Source organism: Brachyhypopomus gauderio, chromosome 18, assembly GCF_052324685.1.
Source record: "Brachyhypopomus gauderio isolate BG-103 chromosome 18, BGAUD_0.2, whole genome shotgun sequence".
Lineage (NCBI taxonomy): Eukaryota > Metazoa > Chordata > Actinopteri > Gymnotiformes > Hypopomidae > Brachyhypopomus > Brachyhypopomus gauderio.
Window position 1 is genome coordinate 20,946,343 of NC_135228.1, and position 8,301 is coordinate 20,954,643.

Sequence of the window (8,301 nt, forward strand, 5' to 3'; positions counted from 1 at the left end):
TAATTTTTCATAAGAATATGCATAGATTTGCCATATCATCATAATTATTTTTCCTGCGATTACAGTCATGCATGATGATTGGACTTAAGGGTAAAACTGAGACATTGCAGACGAAATGTCAACAAAAACCTTTCAATGTTTACCATAGAGAAAATTTGATTTATAACCCAGACAGTAAAACTTTTTTGATTATACAAGCATATTACTTTAACCTTTATTATTTCCTATAAATAATGTAACTTACTGAAATCAGAAAACATGATTTAGTGAGTGTAGCTAAAGCAATGACATTGAAGTATCAAGCACTAAAGGCAACATTATAGATGCCACTACCTTGACTCTGATTGTAGTTCCAGACTGTGATACACAGTGGTGTGTAGGGAGTGTCTGAAGTGGACTAATCCATGCAGAGAGCTTCTGATTAGAGAAAGACCTCGCAGTAGACTTCTGGGGCATGTCTTAGCAATAAAACTCTCCTCCGGGCCCTAACTCATTTGCTATGTTCTCTCATCCTAAATCTATCTTTCAGTCATCTTTTTTCTTTCATCTTGACCTTTACTTTGACACCCTAAACGTATCTTGTCGCTCCTTTCTCCGCATCCTTTACCCTAAACTCCTTTCTCACTCCCCCCTCCCACACTCACTATCTCTCGTTTTTCATCTCATAAATGTGGCGTCACCTTCTCTCCCGCACTGGAACAATGAGTCTTGACAGTCGACACAGCTCTTCCCTCCCAAGGGCCTTAAACAGTGTGACTGGACACTGGATTAAGGCGTCTCTGATACTATCTCATTTGGAGAGACAGCGATAAGGATGTGGATGATAAATAACTATCCTGCTTCATCCTCCAGCCGTGCCTGGGAGGAAGAACATGGGGACCGTTAGCTCCGTGATCTCTTAGGAGTTACGACACTGAATCAAAGCCTAGTGCTGTGTCATCATTTCCTAAGTGTTCAATTTGTACCCAAAATTACTTGTATTAATTTTTTGTGCCAACGTGAGAGAAAAATAGGATAAAATAAACTACTGTGAAAACATCAGCCATTTAAAGAGTGAAGTGTTAAAGAGTGAAGTGAATGTTAAGTCATCGCAAATGCTTGCCATAATTATTATACTGTGTTATTGTCTGACACTGAAGATAATTTTACATGTTGCCTCTGACAAAATACCCAAAGAGGGACTTAACTGCAACCTTATTAGAACCTTAAAAATGTAATTTCACCAACTTTGGTTTGATCTCCTTAGTCTGTTGTTCCCTGTGCAATTTTCTGTGAAATCCATACTGTGTCTCTAACATCACACAAATTCTTCCCCCATCCCCACATCCTTTCTGCCTAATGAAGGTTCATTAAAAAACCTTCAAACCTAGACCCTTGATAGAAGTAAAGCGTCCATAATCAAGAAAGAAAAAGAAAATAACTCTCACCCTCCACAGCGCAGCACGTAGTCTGGGAAATCACATAATGGTAAGACGTGCAATTGATTACTAGAGAAAACCAAACAAGATGGAAATAAAGGAACTTAGTGAATCCCAGACATTTGCAGAAAACATGTAAAACAGGCCATCCCAGTGCTGGAGATTCTGCCTTCCCCTCTGGGTATTAAACTGACCTGTGAGGAGGAATCGGTCCTTGGCAACCTGGAAAATGAAAATACTGCATTATCAAAGGATCAAAATAGTAGTTTTATTCAGTGGAAATGAGAAATGTAGAGTTTCCTATACCCAGAAAATATGACTGCATGCAAAATGATGTACAGCTAATTGTCTTTGTGGCTGTAATTTAAGCATACCATTTCCATCATGCTAATAGCTTGTCTCATTCATATAGAAAAAAGGAGAAACCTTCCTGTACTCAAAACCATGACTGCATGTGAATGCCATAGCAACCATAGTTAAGCACTCACTAGAGAACTAACTAAACCTCAGATAAAATGTGTTGAACTCAAGGCCAAAAGATCCGGATCTAAAGTAACAACTGACCACGGGATTAAATGATTCGGTTTCGCAGCAGTTCCAGCCCACGGGTCTCTCTGCGCTTTGGTTGCCTGTTTGTGAGTGGGCCACCAGTGTTCTGACCCTGTCTAAATGGCTTTGTTCTGTTTACTTTAAAGGGACAGAGCAAGTTAATCATCAGCACAGAGACTGGTGGGTCACTTCAGTGATTTAGCTAAACAACCATATCAGTTGCAGTGAATTAGCCCTTGGCACTCATTTACTATGCTGCTAATTAACATTCGCAAGGTTGCTGAGGGTGGGCGGATCATAATGGGAGGGTTCACAGTGGAGGAATAGAGCCCTCTACAAATGATATATATGCAGTTTAACAGCAACTGCAAGTGATGATAATCCTCAAGGCGTTCCATGAATGCAGTTTAAGAAAATCAACACTGCATGTGCAACTCAGTCCGAGTAATCTGGTACATATCAATGATAGATCAGTGATAGGAATGACATCAGGCTAAAGCCCTGCCTAGAGTGGAAAATAAAAACAACGGTCATCCAGTGTGACCAATGAAAATGTAAAGGCTCCCAGAACGCTCTTGCTGTTGAAGTGGATGATATATTTGGGTCAGGGTGACATATAGTAAATGAAACTATTCCCATTGTGCTGTGAAATTTTATTTTTAATAATGCATAATAGAAAACACAACAGAATGCACAGTGGAAGTAATAAACCTCAGAATATCACCATGAAAGCAATTTGGCTTGTGGCAAAATAGAGCTACTCTGTAACCACCCCGAAATTTTTTAAAGTTCAAACCAAAATTCATTATACTCTCCCTTCCTAATCAGCTTCAAGAAATAGGTAAACTTGCAGGTGTGTGAAATGTATCAACTGTATAAATGTCATGCATCAACAGCCGTGTATAAATCACTGCCTGGCATTTAGTACCCAGTAGCCAGTTGGTATTTCGTAGAGACCTGTTGGAATGTGAAGTCTAATGAGATGGACAGAATGACCACGACCTTGGCCAGAATTAGAGATCAGCAAAGAGGAACATGAGCCTGCGTGGATAAGAGCAGCCTGTCTTTCAGAATGACAACACCCCGTTTTGTGTGAAAAGAAGCGCTATAAAAGAATGACCTAGTCAGTGGGTGTGGATGAAGAGATGACAGAGAAGACATTATAAACAAGACCTGGCTGATGTGCTCGGTGTTCCTGGTATGTGGAGGACTGTGCAGGTGAGTGGATTGTTGTGTCATGCCGTCATCATGTCTTGAACGGCTGATGCAAACCTAACTGATGGCACCGAGCATGCATTAATGGTGCCTGTGGAACTGGACATGGCCGTGGTCACCAGGAAGACCAGCGTGGATCTGCTATGTTGGGGAATATTTACCTTTTCAGGTAAAATCCAGACGGAAGTGGCAGCACAGAGTGTGGATTAACAGCTGGGTACAGCCTTAGATGCTGGGGATGCTTTCATGGGTTTTATGGGTGAGGAAGTGACTCGCTATGCAGGGGTGGCGTAGCGGGTAAATATAGGGAGATGAGTTCAGGGTGTAGGACTGGTGTAGGGCGTAGTCCATAAATCCCACGAGAAAGCGGTGGCACTGAACACACATCGGTGCAGTGTCAACGGTGCTGGGTATGACCTTAGCCTTGGTGACGTACCCTTAAGTGCCTCTCATCACCTGCTTATTTTAAATCAGGCTGCTTAAATCAGGCTGTCTCGTTGACCCCATGTTATCCCAGACTCAGTAATACAAGAGCACTAAATAAGTGTTTATGCTCAGTATTCTGAGAGCCAGTTTGTGAACCAAACGTTCGGCCCGCTCCGACAGACTCCTAGATAAGGACGTCTGGCACCGTGGGAGTTTATGGGCTTCCTGATGAGTGTCTCAAGATCGACCATCACACTAAGGACATTGCAAGTGAGCAATCTAACCCAGTCTGGATTTAAGGAAAGAGAATGCACGTAATGGTGATTTTTTCCTATTAAGTTTCACATTTCACGAAAGGCGAAATCCAAAATGGTGGATCCAATCTTGACGTAAAGCATTTATATGAACTGCAAAACAGCAGAAAAGTCAATCTACGATTTCATCCATGTTGACTGACAGAGAACATGATGTACATTTTAGTGAATGTATTAGTTTGTGCTGTTTGTACTATAGCAAAAGATAATATTTTATTACATAATAGTTTTAGGAAGAAATGAGTATATCAACTTTTCCCTCAGGACAGTGGATCACAGTGTTTATTTTAGAAAGGTTGACTGTTAGTTGTGAATGTCCACTGCTTTATTATTTGCCTTCATGAACTTGTCCTATACTTATAAATACTGCAGAAAATGTTACAGAAACCTGGGCAATGTGAGGAGATTGAAACCCGAAAGATAACACCGTAAGTTATATGAGAGGGCTTGGAAGGTCTTGGCCTGTGCAGAACCGGGTCTGGGTCAAGTCAGAGCCACCAGGGAATTCAGGACATGCTGGACTGAATGAATATTGCAGTGCTGTGAATCTAAAAGTGTGAAAACTGTGGTCAGTTTTCACACTTTTACACACATACATGTCTTTCTTTCTTTGTTTTCTTTTGTTACTGAAATCTAACACAACACTTCAAATCCTGCCAATTTATTGCCTCTTTCATAACTGACAGAATGTTCTAATTTGGAAGATTGTAATCTAAATAATCTGGTCTGAGAGGTTATTTATTTTCTACTCAAGCAGTAATGATCAGTTCTCACATTTATTATGCTTTGCTGGCAGAGACATCTAAATCTTTTTGTCAATGTACATGGCAAGCAGATTAAAAAGGAATACCGCAGAAAGAATAATACTGAACTGACCACCACTGATGACAAGTAAACATACATCATCATTTATGTATGCAGATACACACCTGTCTACTGTAACAGATACTTTAAAAGTACAAAGAATAGAAAATGTATCCAGCTCATGATTTTTATTTTTTGCAAATAAAAATATAAGATCTGGTCAGGATTCCAGCGTTGCACCTATTTTGAAAGAATAAACACACATTTGAAACACAGTTTGGCATATAAATGCTGTAGTGTATAACTGTCAAAGTCTTATTGGCAAATATATGTTTTACAACATTTGTGATAATTGGGTTAAAAACAGACTAATAAAAAAAACAACTTTCATGCTACTCAAATTTATTTTAATGTTTGTATTTCTTGATTTCCTTGCAGAAATGTAGCAGTGTTCTGCAGGTGGACACACGCACAGCGTGCTGTACACACTCCTGCAAGCAGCAAGATGGTCATCTTCAGTCTCTGGACCAACAATTCTCCATCAGTTCTCCAACCATTGTCCAACAATTCTCATCCTATTACTCAAGTAACTCTACCTCACAACCTGGAACAGATATCTATAGAGGATCTCATAAAGGATCTCTAGAGGATTTCTTGGGCCAGAACTGCATTCAGTGGTTCACCTTGGACCAAGACTAAGAAAATGGGTAAAAATTAAAGTGAGAGAAATAAATACTCATCTCCAAGAGGCTAAGTCCATCCAGCTGCCCTTGACGAGCACAATTTCAAATGATCAATGATGTATCAGTGATGTGACTAACACTCCTGTAACACTCACATACATCTCACAAACATGTGTCTCCCATTATGCCTCAAAATCCAGGAACCCTCCAATCCAGGAACCCACCAGAGATCAACATCTCCTGGGTATTAGTCTGTATCACCTGTGTAACGGGACAAAAATACGCAAACACAGAGTAAAACTGTCCATAAACTTTAACGGGACAAGGCCTGCCAGACTTATAACCAGAGAACAGACAGTGGTGAAAAAAACAGTAGGCTACAGGGCAGAGAATGACAAATGATGGAAATGATGTAATGTGTGATGAGGGGCAAGCAAAGTTCGAAACCGAGCAAGCAGTACACCCAGAACAAACATGGGCCAATTCAGCGCTATCCAGAAAACCAGCAGGCTCAATAACCGAGAGCAAACAGAACTCAGTATGCACAGAGTGTGTAGGGAATACCACTCAGTGAGGAGAGGAACCGAACAGGCATTTAAACCTAATGGTGATGAGGACCAGATGGATAAGAGTAGAACTCGCATCACAAATGAGCTAACAGAGAGGTCAAATTAGCCGGGAGGCTTTCAGAGAGACAGGACCAGGAAGCAGCGTAACAACCAGTGTCTCACGTGTCTCGTGTTTGGCTCAATTCCTCATTGCATGGTGTTGGCGATGTCAAATAAGCGTACTAAGAGTTTTCTGTGGTTTGTTACCGATGTGTGTTCGACCCCAGTACGTTCTCTGGGTTTGGTCTCTTTGGATTTGCCCTGGTGTCCCGCTGTCCCACTGTCCCGCTGTCCGCCGCCCTGTTTACCCTCTGAAAGCTCCCGTTTGTTTACCTTCACTGTCTGCTGGTTTTGACCATTAACTTCATTCTTTATATCTTGGAATTGCCTTTACTTCAGTAAACCTTTACTGACTGATCTTATCCACGAGGGTCTGAGCATTTCTGTCCGTTACAGCTATAAAGGGCTAGTGCTGAGCCAAGAGAAAGAACTCAAAGGAGCAATCTGTCGAATCGATGACCAATTCGCGTTTGAAAGACTTAACAGGCACCGAAAACTGATCACTATTACAAAATATCTCTTAAAGAAAGGGCAAAAAGGCGGTAGTATTGGCTGATAAAGGTATGCCAACAGAAAACCATTCAAGGACAAAGACATCAAGGGATGCAAAAATAATTACTAGCTATCTAGCTAACCATTACCTCTTCTTGCTTACAGTCTATCTAGCTATTATACTCTGTGTACCCATCTATCTGACTAACATATGTGTTATTGCTGACTATTATCTATTCATCCATAACCCCATCATCCCTCTTCCTCCCTCTATCTTTCTTTGGTGTGTATGTATATTAGAACCTGTGTTCACACGTGTGTATGTATGAATCTCATTTCTGCATTTGTGCACACACACACACACACACACACACACACACACACACACACACACACACACACATATTTCCATATAGGGCAAAGTACATAGACCACACCATCCTATACAAATAATCAAACTAGCACACAACCTCTCACTATGGCTTGATCTGTAGAGATGTTGGAGATGAATGAATTCAATCAGAACCAGCAGAACCTTGTAATTGTATTTATCAACATGTTGCTTTAGACGCCTTCAAGGACATCAGGTAGCTAGCTAGTGGGTGCACACCTTCAACGCCCAGCTAGTATCTTCATTAGGGTTCTCCTCCCATCATCTGCAGTCACAACCTGTGTCTGGTCTTTTTAGGTGAGCTTCTTGGTGCTCGATATGGTTCCTGTGGTTTTTATATTCACCTCAAAATTCAAAATAAACGTAACTTAATTATGGTCAATAGGAAGAAACAGAATGAAATAAATATTTTTGTTTTCTCATCTTTTTCTCTTTTTCATGTGCAGTCACTTCAGGATTTTCCATTAAATGCCACATAAACATACTTCATCAAAGATGATAGGCTGTTTTTTTAATGTCATTCTGATGAATGGAGGCAAAAAACGCAAGCTCGTCTATTCCGTTTGATTAATTTCAGAGGTCTCGTTTTGATTTAGCATGACTGGAGGCAGAGGCTCCCTCACTGTGACTGGTAGCTGATTGGCTTGCCATGACAGACTCAAGCAACCGTTCTCTTCACTGGAGGACTCGTCTAAAGCTAAAACTCAGCTGAGCTAAAATTGTGTTTGCACCCACAAAATGATTTATACAAATCAAATAAACCTGTAATAGGTGCAACCTTATTGTAATATCTGTTATCTGCCCTGTTTAAAAACAAATGGGCCACTGACATTCACTCTTCAAAGACCAGTAAAATATTCCGTGTCACTTCACCTTAGTCTCACATTGCCAGACTCTCTAGGGACACTTGACATGTGAGCCGTGGCTGAGACTACCTCACCCTTAGCCCAAACCCTAACAAACAGGCTAAGAATATTCTATTACACGCAGACACCTCTATTTATTTACAAGTAGTACTGACGGCTTCTGCTGAGGGCCCCCGTCTCTCTTCCCCATCTGTTCTACCTGCTTGTAATAGACGCTGTCTGTGCTCATGAAGAGGGAGAAAAATAACCACGGACCATATAAACGGGACCAAATTCACTAAGTGCTCCCTGTGGCTTGTTCGCATGCTCAATCGATGTAGAGCCAAACTGCCTCTAACTCCACAAATGGAAGCTGTTCTCGTGTGCCTTAAACACCCCCCCCTCCTCTCAACACCCCTCTGTGCTGAGAATAATGGAAAACACACACGTCCCATCCCAGCATATGACTTGGAATTGTTTTTGTCATGTTGTTCTA

At 41.1% G+C, this 8,301-nt stretch overlaps 1 long non-coding RNA gene across 1 annotated transcript; it reads right to left on the reverse strand.

Annotated features, from left to right (window-relative positions):
* Positions 1-1,426: 1,426 nt before the first annotated feature.
* Positions 1,427-2,064, reverse strand: LOC143481351 (uncharacterized). Its single transcript, XR_013122015.1, has 3 exons — positions 1,983-2,064; positions 1,613-1,640; positions 1,427-1,487 (listed from the first exon to the last, which is right to left on the reverse strand). It is a non-coding gene; the product is annotated as an uncharacterized LOC143481351 (long non-coding RNA).
* Positions 2,065-8,301: the final 6,237 nt, after the last annotated feature.